The following is an 18142-nucleotide window of genomic DNA, read 5'->3' as shown; positions in this document are numbered from 1 at the left end:
TTGCAATGCCCCGGCCGCCTTTCAATATTTTATGAACGATGTCCTCAGAGAGCTCATAGATGTGTGTGTTGTTGTTTACATTGACGACATCCTCGTTTATTCTTCATCGGAAACTGAACATCGGAAACACGTGAAAATGGTCCTCGAGAGATTGCGTCAACACAAACTTTTCGCTAAGTTGGAAAAATGTGTTTTCAACGTGACTGAAGTTGAATTCTTGGGATTCATATTATCACCTAGCGGAGTGCGTATGGATTCAAAGAAGGTCGATGCAATTCTCAAATGGCCATCGCCATCCTCCGTAAAAGGTGTTCAAAGCATGTTAGGCTTCGCTAACTTTTACCGCAGGTTTATCCCCGAATTCTCTCGAATAGTACAGCCCATCACCGCCTTGTTAAAGAAAAACAAACGTTTTGAATGGTCTACCGAGGCGGAACAAGCTTTCCAGAATTTGAAGACTAGATTTATCTCTGCACCGATCTTAAAACATCCTCACCCAGAACTCCCCTACATCGTTGAAACTGATACTTCGAGCCTTGCCATGGGGGCAGTTCTATCACAAAAGGACCCAGTAACCAATCAGTTGCATCCCGTGGCATTTTGGTCCCGCAAATTCTCGCCTCCTGAAATCAATTACACTATTACTGATAAGGAACTTCTAGCTATCAAGTCCGCCTTTAAGGCTTGGCGGCATTATCTTCTGGGGGCCCGACACACCGTTACTGTGATTACAGATCACCGAAACCTGCAATATTTGAAAACCGCAAAAGCTCAATCCTCTAGGCAACTCCGTTGGGCACTATTCTTTGCCGAGTTTGACTTCATAATTACCTATCGACCTGGTACAAAAAACGGTAAAGCTGATGCCCTTTCTCGGATGGGAGTGGAAGAACATTTGATCAATCCTAAACCTGTACCTATCATTCCCGAACAAAGAATTCTAGGTGTAATCGCCACACAATCCATAGAGGAAGTTAAGGATAAAGCCAGGCTACTGGTAACTCCAGCAGACATACAGAATTGGCATCTGCAGGGAAAGGACTTTACGGTGAAGGACAACCTATTATATTTCCAAGAACGGTTATACCTGCCCAGCACAGATTTACAGAAAAAGGTAATCTCTTGTTATCACGATTCTTTAATGGAAGGACATCCCGGTATGACCAAGACCTCGGAAAAGATCAAGCGCTACTTCTGGTGGCCGTCTTGGAAAAAAGATATCAGAGACTTTATAATGTCCTGTGGAGTATGCGCCCAAAACAAGAGTCAAAAGGAAAAACCAGCCGGCCTCTTACGCCCTATTGACATCCCGCCTCGCCCTTGGCATACGCTTTCTATGGACTTCATCACCAATCTACCTCCATGCTCCGGATACAATACGATCCTAGTAATCGTGGACCTATTCTCCAAGATGGCGCATTTCATTCCACTCAAAGGCTTACCAACAGCAGCAACTCTGGCCCGAGAATTTCTCGAAAACATCGTCCGACTGCACGGTTTTCCTTCAGTTCTAATTTCGGATCGAGGTAGTCAATTTATTTCTCATTTTTGGCGAAGTTGCTGTCGGTCGGCTCAAATTGATGTGAGACTTTCGACCAGCCACCACCCTCAAACCGACGGACAAACCGAGAGGACCAATCAAACTCTGGAACAGTATTTGCGCTGCATGCTACAACAAACTGAAAAAACTTGGAAAGATATCCTTTGGATAGCCGAATATGCCTACAATAACTCTGTCCACTCGGGAACTGGGAAGACCCCGTTTTTTCTTTTATACGGTAGTCACCCTCGAACCTCGGAGTTGGATCCACTCCAAGATCTTGGAACACCAGCAGTAGACCACCTGCATTCTACAATCACCCAAGCCTTTAAGGAAGCCGTTTCTCACCTTCAAAGGGCTAAAGAACAATACAAGAAAGGAGCAGACCAACATCGGAAGGAAGCCCCCCAATATCAAGTAGGAGATCAAGTCTGGTTATCCACCAAATATCTACCTCTAAAAGGATCACGCACATTCAACCCAAGATACCTTGGTCCCTATTCCATCACTACCATAGTAAATCCAGTAGCGGTCAAGTTGGACTTGCCCCCTCACATGAAGATACATCCGGTCTTCCACGTCTCTCTATTAAAACCCGTGCAACCTCAAACCCGACTAACTACATCTCCAAAACCTATTCTAGTTGATGGAGAACTCGAGTTTGAAGTCAAAAGCATCCTGGATTCCAAGATCTCCAAATCTAAACTATTTTATCTGATTGACTGGAAAGGCTACGGTCCCCAAGAAAGATCCTGGGAACCTGCAGAATATGTCCACGCGCCTCGTCTAATCAAAAGATTTCATCGAACATTTCCTAACAAGCCCAAACCCCCGGAGAAGCCCGGTTTGGGAGGGGCCTTGAGGGGGGGTGCTGTCATGATCTCTGCTTCCAAAAGATCAGGACTTGCCCGACTCCCTTGGAAGCAGACCCATAACCCCCGTTCCGAGTGCCAGCCAGTCCCAATTGGGACCTTTTGGACCCTGTCCTGGCGCCAGTGGCACCAGGCTCATAAAGATGCCCAGTCCCAGCGCTGGAAGCGCCGGGCTCATAATGCTTGGGTGGACTTACCTGCAGCAGACCATGCTGCTTACTTACCTGCCAGTTGAATCCCTGATCCTCTTCTGTTTGGGACTACTTTTCCTGTTGGGTGGGGCAGGAGCCACTCCCTAGGTTCAGAACACTGGAACTCTTCTGGAAAGCAGGAACTCTTTTCTTACCTAGGCGTGGCTGTGGAAGGAGACACCTAAGCACTACAGGAGGCTATTTAAACCACACCCGATGGATGAATCTTGCTTTGCGTTATTCTGCATTCTCTGCAGCAGAACGCTCATCGTGTCTTCTGCTTCTGATCCTGGGCCTAAGGGAACAAAGGCTTACCATCCTGGAATCCAGTCTTCAGCAGCACCTGTAAAGACAAAGAAAGAACAGGTTAGCACTACGGTCTTCAGTGGCAGCGCATCTCTTACCTGGTCCATCAGCTGTCACCAACGCCTCGCGCTGCATTCCGGCATCTGAAAGACAAAGGCTTACCTACTCTTCGCATGCTCCGGAGGTCTTCGCACTGCATTCCGGCATCTGAAAGACAAAAGCTTACCAGCTCTTCGCACGCTCCGGAGGCCTTCGGCGCTGCATCCCACATCTGAAAGACAAAAGAAGGTGCGTTTAAAGACATTGGGCAACTTTCATGTTTGGGTGATGCATATCACGATACATATTTGCAAGAAATGTTTATTATTGACACAGAAGAAGGCACATATAACCCACGTGGGGTGGCATTAAACAGAGTCCAGCAGTGCCGCATGAAGTCAAATGGGAGTGGAGGCATTGTCTCAATTACAGGAAGTGTTTCCACTCTACACAGATGTTTAAACCTGCCCTGACAGAATTTAATTTGTGAACCCATTTCTGTTCTAAGCGGGTCAGGATTCTGTCGACATCTCCTACTCTGATGGTGGCAGAAACTTTCTGAATTACCACCCATTTAACGTCCATCTTGGTGTGGTTTTTCTTGACAAAATGATCTACCAGTGGTTTATCAGGTACTTCATCTTTTATACACGAGCGGTGCTCGCATATCCTGGTCTTCACTGGTCTCAGGGTTTTGCCCACATATATGAGTCCACCTGGGCAAGTTATAGCATATATGACCTGCTTTGTGTTGCAATTGGTGTGGTCCTGCGGAGTCCAATTGATGTCATTCTGTTTGAATATTTTGGTAGTCTCTGTAAATTGGCAGACGGTACATTAGCCACATCGGTAGTGGCCTTGTACGGGTGGAAGATTCCATAGGGTGCTTGTGGATTTGGTGGGCTCGATGAAGGTGTGTACCAAGGATTCTCGGAGGTTCCGGTTTTCTTGAAGGCGAAAAGTGGGACTTTTTGTAGTGATCCTGCATTTCTGATGATGGGCCAGTGTTGTTTGACAGTCTTTTTGATGAGGTCGCTGAGTGGGCTGAACGTGGTGATGCATACTAGTCTGTCAAGTTCCTTTTTGATGGTTTTGGTGAGACATATCTTGCGGTCGGTGTTGGCGGTCCGCTTCTTAGCATTCTTGATGGCTTTCCTGGGGTACCCCCTATCGGCGAGCCTGGTTTGGAGGTCAGTGGCATGTTTGTCAAACGTGGTGCGTTCGGTGCAGTTTCTTCTGATATGAAGGAATTGTCCGTATGGTAAATTATACTTCATGCTTTCCGGGTGGTAGCTGTTGAAGTGAAGCAAGGTGTTTCTATCAGTGGCTTTGCGAAATAGTTCCGTATTGAGATGGTTGCCAGATCTGTAGATGTGCAGATCTAAAAAATCGATCCTATGGAAATCCCAATGTATGGTGAATCTGATGTGTTGGTTCCGCTGGTTGAGCCATCCATGGAAGGCCATCAGATCTTCAGGGTTGCCTTTCCAGATGAGAAGAACGTCGTCGATATATCTCTTCCACAGGATGATGTTCTGTTGGTAGGGATTGTGTGCTGACACGATGTGTTCTGTTTCATAATGGGCCATGTATAGGTTCGCTATGTCAGGTGCGAACGTAGCGCCCATACTGACCGCTTTGATCTGTATGTACAATTGGTCTTGGAACAAGAAAAAGTTTTTGGTCATGGCCAATCTGACACACTCCAGGATGAACTCAGTGGGACAGCTGTGATGTTGCTTCTGGTGTCGAGAAAAAGTTTCAGTACTTCCAAGCGTTCTAGCTGGGGTATTGATGTGTAGAGAGCTTCCACATCTAGGGTGGCCGGGATGTATTCAGGTTTCATATCAATCTCATTCAGCATAAGGATGGTATCTGTGCTGTCCTTGAGATAGGAGCCCATTTTGTTGACAAAGGGTTTGAGAAAAAAGTTGGTGTAAACCGAAAGGGGTTCAAGTATAGAATCACAAGCGGAGACAATGGGTCTACCGGGTGGATTGGTGAGGTTTTTGTGCACTTTTGGTAGCATATAAAATGCCAGGATGCGCAGGTGGTTTTTGTTCAAAAATCTATGTTCCTCGTCGCATATCCATGATTCTTGTAAAGCGTGGTTTGTCAGGCTCAAAATTTCTTTCTGTAGTTCTTTGGTCGGATCTCTGTGTGGAGGCGAGTACACGTTGACGTCGCTCAACAGATGTAAGCATTCCATGTCGTAGTCTGTGGTATTGGACATGACAATACCCCCGCCTTTGTCGGCCGGTTTGATGGTAATATCGTGATTGGCTTTAAGTGAGGAGAGAGCCTTTCTTTCTTCTGTCGAGAGGTTATCCGGTTAGAAATTCCTTTTGGAGAGACCTTTCCGGATCGCGTTGGTCACCATTTTCTCATAAGTGTCGAATTCACAGGGGATAGTGTGCGGTGGTGACATGAATGTGGATTTGATTTTTAATCCTGTGATGTTTTCTTTGTCCCTTTCCGGGGATTAGATCCCGATGATGAATGTTCAGGTAAGTACACATCAAAGAAGTATTTGAGACAAATGTTGCAGAAAAAACTTTTGAGTTCGAGCTCTGTGTCAAATGCTTGGGCCTTGGCCGCTGGAACAAATGATAGGCCCTTTTCCAGGAGGTTTATTTCTGAGGTCGTCATTGTGTGGTTGGATAGGTTGAAGATGGGAATCCTCTCTGTTGTTGTCCTTGGTTGTTGTACCACTGTCGGGTGCGCATCTGTGGTCCCTGTTGTGCTGATCTCCTCTTGGGACGTCCTCGTTGCATGCCTCTGGGAAAAAAAGGTTGCTGTGGGTGCTGTTGATTGCCTGGGCCTCCACTGGCACTTCCGCTGCTGTTGGACGAACTGCCTGAGAAAGTGACACCGCGATTTCTTCTGTTAAAGGTGCCTTGTTGTTGGATTTCTATGTAGTAGTTCTCTCAGAGGTAAGGGTACGTTTTGTCCTCGGCATAGTTTTGTAAGTCCTTCTTAAATTTTTGTGCCTTTCTTTCGACAGTGATGGCTTTGAATTTGTCGATTTCGGTCTCTAGTTTCTCAAGTTTGAATTTGGCGTCTTTGATGGTGGCGTCCTCTTGGAATTTCTTTTCCATTTCCATGAGTTCGGTGCCTTGTTTTTTGCATTCCTCTTCTGCTGTGTCGATGACAAGGATCAGCCAATCACGGCTGCATTTATTACCGACCCCGCTGAAGTTTTTGTTGAATTTGGGGTTGTCGGTGAAGACACGTGGTATATTTTTCACTTGTAGACCCTCTGGTATTATGCCTGCTTTGAGATATTCTAGCATGAATTTACCATGCATTTCGGTGCGGATTAGTTTCTTCTTCTTTTGATTAATATTTTCTAATTCGTCTTTGGCGAGGCCGAGGGTGAGTATGCCTTCTCGGTTGCTGATTGTGGAAGTGGTCCCCAGAAGTTTTTTAAAATAATCATCTGAATAAGACAAGATGTTGACATTCTCCATGATGTGGTTGATGGTGGAGATAGTGTCGTGTTGTTTTTCTTTGGTTAGGAAGTTGCAAGGATTTCCTGGAGAGTAGGGAACGGTTGCAAAAGTCCACAGCCACGGGCTGTACTCTGAAATGTTTATCAAAAAGGGCACCTGGTTGATGCCTTGCTCTACCCAGGTGGGTAGTCATGTATTAAAGAGCAAAATTGAGCAAGGTCATAGAATACCTGGCTGATTAACGAAGGGTGAACACACACCTATGGGGGTTACACCTTAGTAAGTGTGTACAAGTAACTGTGAATGACTTCTGACAAAAATATATCAGGACAGTTCTGGGTGCTGCAGTTAGATTTTTAATAAAACTGTAGTTTACGTGTTTTTAGATACACTTGATAGAGAGTAACACAAGATACAACAGTATTTACACATTTTGAAGGTATAATAACCAGTTTGTGAGTGACAAATTTCAAATATTTATAACGTCTTTTAAATGCTTACACATCCACTGAGTGGTCCTTGGGAAGGAAACCAGTGGATTTAGTGAGGTGATAGCATGTAATAGTCAGCACATATACATCAAAACAATGAGGGGTTGAACAAGGACAAGGCAAACAATATAACAGTCAACACGACAGTGTTTCGGCCAGAAAGTGAGCTTGGATGAGCTCTGATGGTGTGGCCTTCATCAGGACGAGATATTCCAAAGCGGGAAGTATTTTGTGAGGTCTGTTGAAATAAACAGACGGGGTGTTATAGGAGTGGGCACATTTGTTAAAAACTAGCACAGGTAGAGGTATCAATAAATGAAGGACCAGTGTTTACCGGAACTTTGGAGCGCAGTGGCTCAGGGAGAGGCAGTGTCAGCTGTACACTGGATGATATCGAGGTCCTAAAAGTGGCCGTTCCTGTGGAAGTAGAAGGACATGGAGGCTGTATTAAGCCGTATGTAGTTGTGGAGCATCTAAGGGTTAAAAGGGGGTAATAGCAAGCTTACCTTGAGGGCCTGTTGCCGTGCTTAGTATGGGTAAAACAGGCTGGCGTGATGAGTACGCTGAAGTCAACCGCAAGCATGAGGGGCTGCGGAAAGAGGGGAAACACGGGGCTAGGGTAAAAAGCCTCGGAGTGAGTCAAGTGTCAAGGTGCACGTGAGGGTTGGTGAGCCATGCAGGTCACAGATAGCCACGAACCAGGTATGGCTGATGCAAGCGTGTGTGTTCCAGTGTGAATAATAAATGGACGGAATCGTCCGTGATGTTAAAATTACAACCTCTAGGACAGGTGGCGGAATAGCGGGATGGCCCGTGCAGGATCGCATGCTTGGCGAGGACGGTGTAAAATAGAGGCTGGGTTCCCCTTTTAAAGTGAGACATGCAGCTGGGAATTAGGTACACAATATCAAAGAGCTGCGGTGGTTGCATGCGCGTGTGCTTACCTGCGGATGAAAGAAGGATGAGCGCTGCAGAACAAGCTGTCAGCGGTCCCTGGCTGCGCAGGGCGTGAGCTGTGGAGTGGACTGTGGTTAAAAAGGGTGAGCGGCCATGATGAGGTGCGCGAGGCCGGGGTGCCCGTGGGGGTGCCTGACCCAGATGCCGGGCGCAAAGTCCTCAAGGTATAAAGCAGAATACTAGTAGGACTAAGAGGCTAAACACAACTATAAGCCTAAAAGGGGCATACTAGTGTCAACATTACTGCTGGCGAGGATGCGTGGCTCAGGAGGGTGATACATGTCTGGGCAGGCGGGCGGAGGGCGCCTCACAATGAGGCTGGGAAGCTGATAGGTCGGTGTCCAGCCGGTGGTGGTGATTGAGTAAGGAGCCACTACAGAGGGGATCCCAACATGTTTGGGTGATGCATATCACGATACATATTTGCAAGAAATGTTTATTATTGACACAGAAGAAGGCACATATAACCCACGTGGGGTGGCATTAAACAGAGTCCAGCAGTGCCGCATGAAGTCAAATGGGAGTGGAGGCATTGTCTCAATTACAGGAAGTGTTTCCACTCTACACAGATGTTTAAACCTGCCCTGACAGAATTTAATTTGTGAACCCATTTCTGTTCTAAGCGGGTCAGGATTCTGTCGACATCTCCTACTCTGATGGTGGCAGAAACTTTCTGAATTACCACCCATTTAACGTCCATCTTGGTGTGGTTTTTCTTGACAAAATGATCTACCAGTGGTTTATCAGGTACTTTATCTTTTATACACGAGCGGTGCTCGCATATCCTGGTCTTCACTGGTCTCAGGGTTTTGCCCACATATATGAGTCCACCTGGGCAAGTTATAGCATATATGACCTGCTTTGTGTTGCAATTGGTGTGGTCCTGCAGAGTCCAATTGATGTCATTGTGTTTGAATATTTTGGTAGTCTCTGTAAATTGGCAGACGGTACATTAGCCACATCGGTAGTGGCCTTGTACGGGTGGAAGATTCCATAGGGTGCTTGTGGATTTGGTGGGCTCGATGAAGGTGTGTACCAAGGATTCTCGGAGGTTCCGGTTTTCTTGAAGGCGAAAAGTGGGACTTTTTGTAGTGATCCTGCATTTCTGATGATGGGCCAGTGTTGTTTGACAGTCTTTTTGATGAGGTCGCTGAGTGGGCTGAACGTGGTGATGCATACTAGTCTGTCAAGTTCCTTTTTGGTGGTTTTGGTGAGACATATCTTGCGGTTGGTGTTGGCGGTCCGCTTCTTAGCATTCTTGATGGCTTTCCTGGGGTACCCCCTATCGGCGAGCCTGGTTTGGAGGTCAGTGGCGTGTTTGTCAAACGTGGTGCGTTCGGTGCAGTTTCTTCTGATACGAAGGAATTGTCCGTATGGTAAATTATACTTCATGCTTTCCGGGTGGTAGCTGTTGAAGTGAAGCAAGGTGTTTCTATCAGTGGCTTTGCGAAATAGTTCCGTATTGAGATGGTTGCCAGATCTGTAGATGTGCAGATCTAAAAAATCGATCCTATGGAAATCCCAATGTATGGTGAATCTGATGTGTTGGTTCCGCTGGTTGAGCCATCCATGGAAGGCCATCAGATCATCAGGGTTGCCTTTCCAGATGAGAAGGCCGTCGTCAATATATCTCTTCCACAGGATGATGTTCTGTTGGTAGGGATTGTGTGCTGACACGATGTGTTCTGTTTCATAATGGGCCATGTATAGGTTAGCTATGTCAGGTGCGAACGTAGCGCCCATACTGACCCCTTTGATCTGTATGTACAATTGGTCTTGGAACAAGAAAATTTTTTTGTTCATGGCCAATCTGACACAATCCAGGATGAACTCAGTGGGACAGCTGTGATGTTGCTTCTGGTGTCGAGAAAAAGTTTCAGTACTTCCAAGCGTTCTAGCTGGGGTATTGATGTGTAGAGAGCTTCCACATCTAGGGTGGCCGGGATGTATTCAGGTTTCATATCAATCTCATTCAGCATAAGGATGGTATCTGTGCTGTCCTTGAGATAGGAGCCCATTTTGTTGACGAAGGGTTTGAGAAAAAAGTTGGTGTAAACCGAAAGGGGTTCAGGTATAGAATCACAAGCGGAGACAATGGGTCTACCGGGTGGATTGGTGAGGTTTTTGTGCACTTTTGGTAGCATATAAAATGCCAGGATGCGCAGGTGGTTTTTGTTCAAAAATCGATGTTCCTCGTCGCATATCCATGATTCTTGGAAAGCGTGGTTTGTCAGGCTCAAAATGTCTTCCTGTAGTTCTTTGGTCGGATCTCTGTGTGGAGGCGAGTACACGTTGACGTCGCTCAACAGATGTAAGCATTCCATGTCGTAGTCTGTGGTATTGAACATGACAATACCCCCGCCTTTGTCGGCCAGTTTGATGGTAATATCGTGATTGGCTTTAAGTGAGGAGAGAGCCTTTCTTTCTTCTGTCGAGAGGTTATCCGGATAGAAATTCCTTTTGGAGAGACCTTTCCGGATCGCGTTGGTCACCATTTTCTCATAAGTGTCGAATTCACAGGGGATAGTGTGCGGTGGTGACATGAATGTGGATTTGATTTTTAATCCTGTGATGTTTTCTTTGTCCCTTTCCGGGGTTTAGATCCAGATGATGAATGTTCAGGTAAGTACACATCAAAGAAGTATTTGAGACAAATGTTGCAGAAAAAACTTTTGAGTTCGAGCTCTGTGTCAAATGCTTGGGCCTTGGCCGCTGGAACAAATGATAGGCTCTTTTCCAGGAGGTTTATTTCTGCGGTCGTCATTGTGTGGTTGGATAGGTTGAAGATGGGAATCCTCTCTGTTGTTGTCCTTGGTTGTTGTACCACTGTCGGGTGCGCATCTGTGGTCCCTGTTGTGCTGATCTCCTCTTGGGGCATCCTCGTTGCATGCCTCTGGGAAAAAAAGGTTGCTGTGGATGCTGTTCATTGCCTGGGCCTCCACTGGCACTTCCGCTGCTGTTGGACGAACTGCCTGAGAAAGTGACACCGCGATTTCTTCTGTTAAAGGTGCCTTGTTGTTGGATTTCTATGTAGTAGTTCTCTCAGAGGTAAGGGTACGTTTTGTCCTCGGCATAGTTTTGTAAGTCCTTCTTAAATTTTTGTGCCTTTCTTTCGACAGTGATGGCTTTGAATTTGTCGATTTCGGTCTCTAGTTTCTCAAGTTTGAATTTGGTGTCTTTGATGGTGGCGTCCTCTTGGAATTTCTTTTCCATTTCCATGAGTTCGGTGCCTTGTTTTTTGCATTCCTCTTCTGCTGTGTCGATGACAAGGATCAGCCAATCACGGCTGCATTTATTACCGACCCCGCTGAAGTTTTTGTTGAATTTGGGGTTGTCGGTGAAGACACGTGGTATATTTTTCACTTGTAGACCCTCTGGTATTATGCCTGCTTTGAGATATTCTAGCATGAATTTACCATGCATTTCGGTGCGGATTAGTTTCTTCTTCTTTTGATTAATATTTTCTAATTCGTCTTTGGCGAGGCCGAGGGTGAGTATGCCTTCTGGGTTGCTGAGAGTGGAAGTGGTCCCCAGAACTTTTTTAAAATAATCATCTGAATAAGACAAGATGTTGACATTCTCCATGATGTGGTTGATGGTGGAGATAGTGTCGTGTTGTTTTTCTTTGGTTAGGAAGTTGCAAGGATTTCCTGGAGAGTAGGGAACGGTTGCAAAAGTCCACAGCCACGGGCTGTACTCTGAAATGTTTATCAAAAAGGGCACCTGGTTGATGCCTTACTCTACCCAGGTGGGTAGTCACGTATTAAAGAGCAAAATTGAGCAAGGTCATAGAATACCTGGCTGATTAACGAAGGGTGAACACACACCTATGGGGGTTACACCTTAGTAAGTGTGTACAAGTAACTGTGAATGACTTCTGACAAAAATATATCAGGACAGTTCTGGGTGCTGCAGTTAGATTTTTAATAAAACTGTAGTTTACGTGTTTTTAGATACACTTGATAGAGAGTAACACAAGATACAACAGTATTTACACATTTTGAAGGTATAATAACCAGTTTGTGAGTGACAAATTTCAAATATTTATAACGTCTTTTAAATGCTTACACATCCACTGAGTGGTCCTTGGGAAGGAAACCAGTGGATTTAGTGAGGTGATAGCATGTAATAGTCAGCACATATACATCAAAACAATGAGGGGTTGAACAAGGACAAGGCAAACAATATAACAGTCAACACGACAGTGTTTCGGCCAGAAAGTGAGCTTGGATGAGCTCTGATGGTGTGGCCTTCATCAGGACGAGATATTCCAAAGCGGGAAGTATTTTGTGAGGTCTGTTGAAATAAACAGACGGGGTGTTATAGGAGTGGGCACATTTGTTAAAAACTAGCACAGGTAGAGGTATCAATAAATGAAGGACCAGTGTTTACCGGAACTTTGGAGCGCAGTGGCTCAGGGAGAGGCAGTGTCAGCTGTACACTGGATGATATCGAGGTCCTAAAAGTGGCCGTTCCTGTGGAAGTAGAAGGACATGGAGGCTGTATTAAGCCGTATGTAGTTGTGGAGCATCTAAGGGTTAAAAGGGGGTAATAGCAAGCTTACCTTGAGGGCCTGTTGCCGTGCTTAGTATGGGTAAAACAGGCTGGCGTGATGAGTACGCTGAAGTCAACCGCAAGCATGAGGGGCTGCGGAAAGAGGGGAAACACGGGGCTAGGGTAAAAAGCCTCGGAGTGAGTCAAGTGTCAAGGTGCACGTGAGGGTTGGTGAGCCATGCAGGTCACAGATAGCCACGAACCAGGTGTGGCTGATGCAAGCGTGTGTGTTCCAGTGTGAATAATAAATGGACGGAATCGTCCGTGATGTTAAAATTACAACCTCTAGGACAGGTGGCGGAATAGCGGGATGGCCCGTGCAGGATCGCATGCTTGGCGAGGACGGTGTAAAATAGAGGCTGGGTTCCCCTTTTAAAGTGAGACATGCAGCTGGGAATTAGGTACACAATATCAAAGAGCTGCGGTGGTTGCATGCGCGTGTGCTTACCTGCGGATGAAAGAAGGATGAGCGCTGCAGAACAAGCTGTCAGCGGTCCCTGGCTGCGCAGGGCGTGAGCTGTGGAGTGGACTGTGGTTAAAAAGGGTGAGCGGCCATGATGAGGTGCGCGAGGCCGGGGTGCCCGTGGGGGTGCCTGACCCAGATGCCGGGCGCAAAGTCCTCAAGGTATAAAGCAGAATACTAGTAGGACTAAGAGGCTAAACACAACTATAAGCCTAAAAGGGGCATACTAGTGTCAACATTACTGCTGGCGAGGATGCGTGGCTCAGGAGGGTGATACATGTCTGGGCAGGCGGGCGGAGGGCGCCTCACAATGAGGCTGGGAAGCTGATAGGTCGGTGTCCAGCCGGTGGTGGTGATTGAGTAAGGAGCCACTACAGAGGGGATCCCAACATGTTTGGGTGATGCATATCACGATACATATTTGCAAGAAATGTTTATTATTGACACAGAAGAAGGCACATATAACCCACGTGGGGTGGCATTAAACAGAGTCCAGCAGTGCCGCATGAAGTCAAATGGGAGTGGAGGCATTGTCTCAATTACAGGAAGTGTTTCCACTCTACACAGATGTTTAAACCTGCCCTGACAGAATTTAATTTGTGAACCCATTTCTGTTCTAAGCGGGTCAGGATTCTGTCGACATCTCCTACTCTGATGGTGGCAGAAACTTTCTGAATTACCACCCATTTAACGTCCATCTTGGTGTGGTTTTTCTTGACAAAATGATCTACCAGTGGTTTATCAGGTACTTTATCTTTTATACACGAGCGGTGCTCGCATATCCTGGTCTTCACTGGTCTCAGGGTTTTGCCCACATATATGAGTCCACCTGGGCAAGTTATAGCATATATGACCTGCTTTGTGTTGCAATTGGTGTGGTCCTGCAGAGTCCAATTGATGTCATTGTGTTTGAATATTTTGGTAGTCTCTGTAAATTGGCAGACGGTACATTAGCCACATCGGTAGTGGCCTTGTACGGGTAGAAGATTCCATAGGGTGCTTGTGGATTTGGTGGGCTCGATGAAGGTGTGTACCAAGGATTCTCGGAGGTTCCGGTTTTCTTGAAGGCGAAAAGTGGGACTTTTTGTAGTGATCCTGCATTTCTGATGATGGGCCAGTGTTGTTTGACAGTCTTTTTGATGAGGTCGCTGAGTGGGCTGAACGTGGTGATGCATACTAGTCTGTCAAGTTCCTTTTTGGTGGTTTTGGTGAGACATATCTTGCGGTTGGTGTTGGCGGTCCGCTTCTTAGCATTCTTGATGGCTTTCCTGGGGTACCCCCTATCGGCGAGCCTGGTTTGGAGGTCAGTGGCGTGTTTGTCAAACGTGGTGCGTTCGGTGCAGTTTCTTCTGATACGAAGGAATTGTCCGTATGGTAAATTATACTTCATGCTTTCCGGGTGGTAGCTGTTGAAGTGAAGCAAGGTGTTTCTATCAGTGGCTTTGCGAAATAGTTCCGTATTGAGATGGTTGCCAGATCTGTAGATGTGCAGATCTAAAAAATCGATCCTATGGAAATCCCAATGTATGGTGAATCTGATGTGTTGGTTCCGCTGGTTGAGCCATCCATGGAAGGCCATCAGATCATCAGGGTTGCCTTTCCAGATGAGAAGGCCGTCGTCAATATATCTCTTCCACAGGATGATGTTCTGTTGGTAGGGATTGTGTGCTGACACGATGTGTTCTGTTTCATAATGGGCCATGTATAGGTTAGCTATGTCAGGTGCGAACGTAGCGCCCATACTGACCCCTTTGATCTGTATGTACAATTGGTCTTGGAACAAGAAAAATTTTTTGTTCATGGCCAATCTGACACAATCCAGGATGAACTCAGTGGGACAGCTGTGATGTTGCTTCTGGTGTCGAGAAAAAGTTTCAGTACTTCCAAGCGTTCTAGCTGGGGTATTGATGTGTAGAGAGCTTCCACATCTAGGGTGGCCGGGATGTATTCAGGTTTCATATCAATCTCATTCAGCATAAGGATGGTATCTGTGCTGTCCTTGAGATAGGAGCCCATTTTGTTGACGAAGGGTTTGAGAAAAAAGTTGGTGTAAACCGAAAGGGGTTCAGGTATAGAATCACAAGCGGAGACAATGGGTCTACCGGGTGGATTGGTGAGGTTTTTGTGCACTTTTGGTAGCATATAAAATGCCAGGATGCGCAGGTGGTTTTTGTTCAAAAATCGATGTTCCTCGTCGCATATCCATGATTCTTGTAAAGCGTGGTTTGTCAGGCTCAAAATGTCTTCCTGTAGTTCTTTGGTCGGATCTCTGTGTGGAGGCGAGTACACGTTGACGTCGCTCAACAGATGTAAGCATTCCATGTCGTAGTCTGTGGTATTGAACATGACAATACCCCCGCCTTTGTCGGCCGGTTTGATGGTAATATCGTGATTGGCTTTAAGTGAGGAGAGAGCCTTTCTTTCTTCTGTCGAGAGGTTATCCGGATAGAAATTCCTTTTGGAGAGACCTTTCCGGATCGCGTTGGTCACCATTTTCTCATAAGTGTCGAATTCACAGGGGATAGTGTGCGGTGGTGACATGAATGTGGATTTGATTTTTAATCCTGTGATGTTTTCTTTGTCCCTTTCCGGGGTTTAGATCCAGATGATGAATGTTCAGGTAAGTACACATCAAAGAAGTATTTGAGACAAATGTTGCAGAAAAAACTTTTGAGTTCGAGCTCTGTGTCAAATGCTTGGGCCTTGGCCGCTGGAACAAATGATAGGCTCTTTTCCAGGAGGTTTATTTCTGCGGTCGTCATTGTGTGGTTGGATAGGTTGAAGATGGGAATCCTCTCTGTTGTTGTCCTTGGTTGTTGTACCACTGTCGGGTGCGCATCTGTGGTCCCTGTTGTGCTGATCTCCTCTTGGGGCATCCTCGTTGCATGCCTCTGGGAAAAAAAGGTTGCTGTGGATGCTGTTCATTGCCTGGGCCTCCACTGGCACTTCCGCTGCTGTTGGACGAACTGCCTGAGAAAGTGACACCGCGATTTCTTCTGTTAAAGGTGCCTTGTTGTTGGATTTCTATGTAGTAGTTCTCTCAGAGGTAAGGGTACGTTTTGTCCTCGGCATAGTTTTGTAAGTCCTTCTTAAATTTTTGTGCCTTTCTTTCGACAGTGATGGCTTTGAATTTGTCGATTTCGGTCTCTAGTTTCTCAAGTTTGAATTTGGTGTCTTTGATGGTGGCGTCCTCTTGGAATTTCTTTTCCATTTCCATGAGTTCGGTGCCTTGTTTTTTGCATTCCTCTTCTGCTGTGTCGATGACAAGGATCAGCCAATCACGGCTGCATTTATTACCGACCCCGCTGAAGTTTTTGTTGAATTTGGGGTTGTCGGTGAAGACACGTGGTATATTTTTCACTTGTAGACCCTCTGGTATTATGCCTGCTTTGAGATATTCTAGCATGAATTTACCATGCATTTCGGTGCGGATTAGTTTCTTCTTCTTTTGATTAATATTTTCTAATTCGTCTTTGGCGAGGCCGAGGGTGAGTATGCCTTCTGGGTTGCTGAGAGTGGAAGTGGTCCCCAGAACTTTTTTAAAATAATCATCTGAATAAGACAAGATGTTGACATTCTCCATGATGTGGTTGATGGTGGAGATAGTGTCGTGTTGTTTTTCTTTGGTTAGGAAGTTGCAAGGATTTCCTGGAGAGTAGGGAACGGTTGCAAAAGTCCACAGCCACGGGCTGTACTCTGAAATGTTTATCAAAAAGGGCACCTGGTTGATGCCTTACTCTACCCAGGTGGGTAGTCACGTATTAAAGAGCAAAATTGAGCAAGGTCATAGAATACCTGGCTGATTAACGAAGGGTGAACACACACCTATGGGGGTTACACCTTAGTAAGTGTGTACAAGTAACTGTGAATGACTTCTGACAAAAATATATCAGGACAGTTCTGGGTGCTGCAGTTAGATTTTTAATAAAACTGCAGTTTACGTTTTTTTAGATACACTTGATAGAGAGTAACACAAGATACAACAGTATTTACACATTTTGAAGGTATAATAACCAGTTTGTGAGTGACAAATTTCAAATATTTATAACGTCTTTTAAATGCTTACACATCCACTGAGTGGTCCTTGGGAAGGAAACCAGCTGATTTAGTGAGGTGATAGCATGTAATAGTCAGCACATATACATCAAAACAATGAGGGGTTGAACAAGGACAAGGCAAACAATATAACAGTCAACACGACAGTGTTTCGGCCAGAAAGTGAGCTTGGATGAGCTCTGATGGTGTGGCCTTCATCAGGACGAGATATTCCAAAGCGGGAAGTATCTTGTGAGGTCTGTTGAAATAAACAGACGGGGTGTTATAGGAGTGGGCACATTTGTTAAAAACTAGCACAGGTAGAGGTATCAATAAATGAAGGACCAGTGTTTACCGGAACTTTGGAGCGCAGTGGCTCAGGGAGAGGCAGTGTCAGCTGTACACTGGATGATATCGAGGTCCTAGAAGTGGCCGTTCCTGTGGAAGTAGAAGGACATGGAGGCTGTATTAAGCCGTATGTAGTTGTGGAGCATCTAAGGGTTAAAAGGGGGTAATAGCAAGCTTACCTTGAGGGCCTGTTGCCGTGCTTAGTATGGGTAAAACAGGCTGGCATGATGAGTACGCTGAAGTCAACCGCAAGCATGAGGGGCTGCGGAAAGAGGGGAAACACGGGGCTAGGGTAAAAAGCCTCGGAGTGAGTCAAGTGTCAAGGTGCACGTGAGGGTTGGTGAGCCATGCAGGTCACAGATAGCCACGAACCAGGTGTGGCTGATGCAAGCGTGTGTGTTCCAGTGTGAATAATAAATGGACGGAATCGTCTGTGATGTTAAAATTACAACCTCTAGGACAGGTGGCGGAATAGCGGGATGGCCCGTGCAGGATCGCATGCTTGGCGAGGACGGTGTAAAATAGAGGCTGGGTTCCCGTTTTAAAGTGAGACATGCAGCTGGGAATTAGGTACACAATATCAAAGAGCTGCGGTGGTTGCATGCGCGTGTGCTTACCTGCGGATGAAAGAAGGATGAGCGCTGCAGAACAAGCTGTCAGCGGTCGCGGTCCCTGGCTGCGCACGGCGTGAGCTGTGGAGCGGACTGTGGTTAAATAGGGTGAGCGGCCATGATGAGGTGCGCGAGGCCGGGGTGCCCATGGGGGTGCCTGACCCAGATGCCGGGCGCAAAGTCCTCAAGGTATAAAGCAGAATACTAGTAGGACTAAGAGGCTAAACACAACTATAAGCCTAAAAGGGGCATACTAGTGTCAACATTACTGCTGGCGAGGATG

The sequence above is a fragment of the Ambystoma mexicanum genome, chromosome 12, assembly GCF_040938575.1.
Source record: "Ambystoma mexicanum isolate Mex_15411 chromosome 12, UKY_AmexF1_1, whole genome shotgun sequence".
Lineage (NCBI taxonomy): Eukaryota > Metazoa > Chordata > Amphibia > Caudata > Ambystomatidae > Ambystoma > Ambystoma mexicanum.
The sequence above is the reverse complement of the archived record's forward strand: the minus strand, read 5'-3'. Positions refer to the sequence as shown.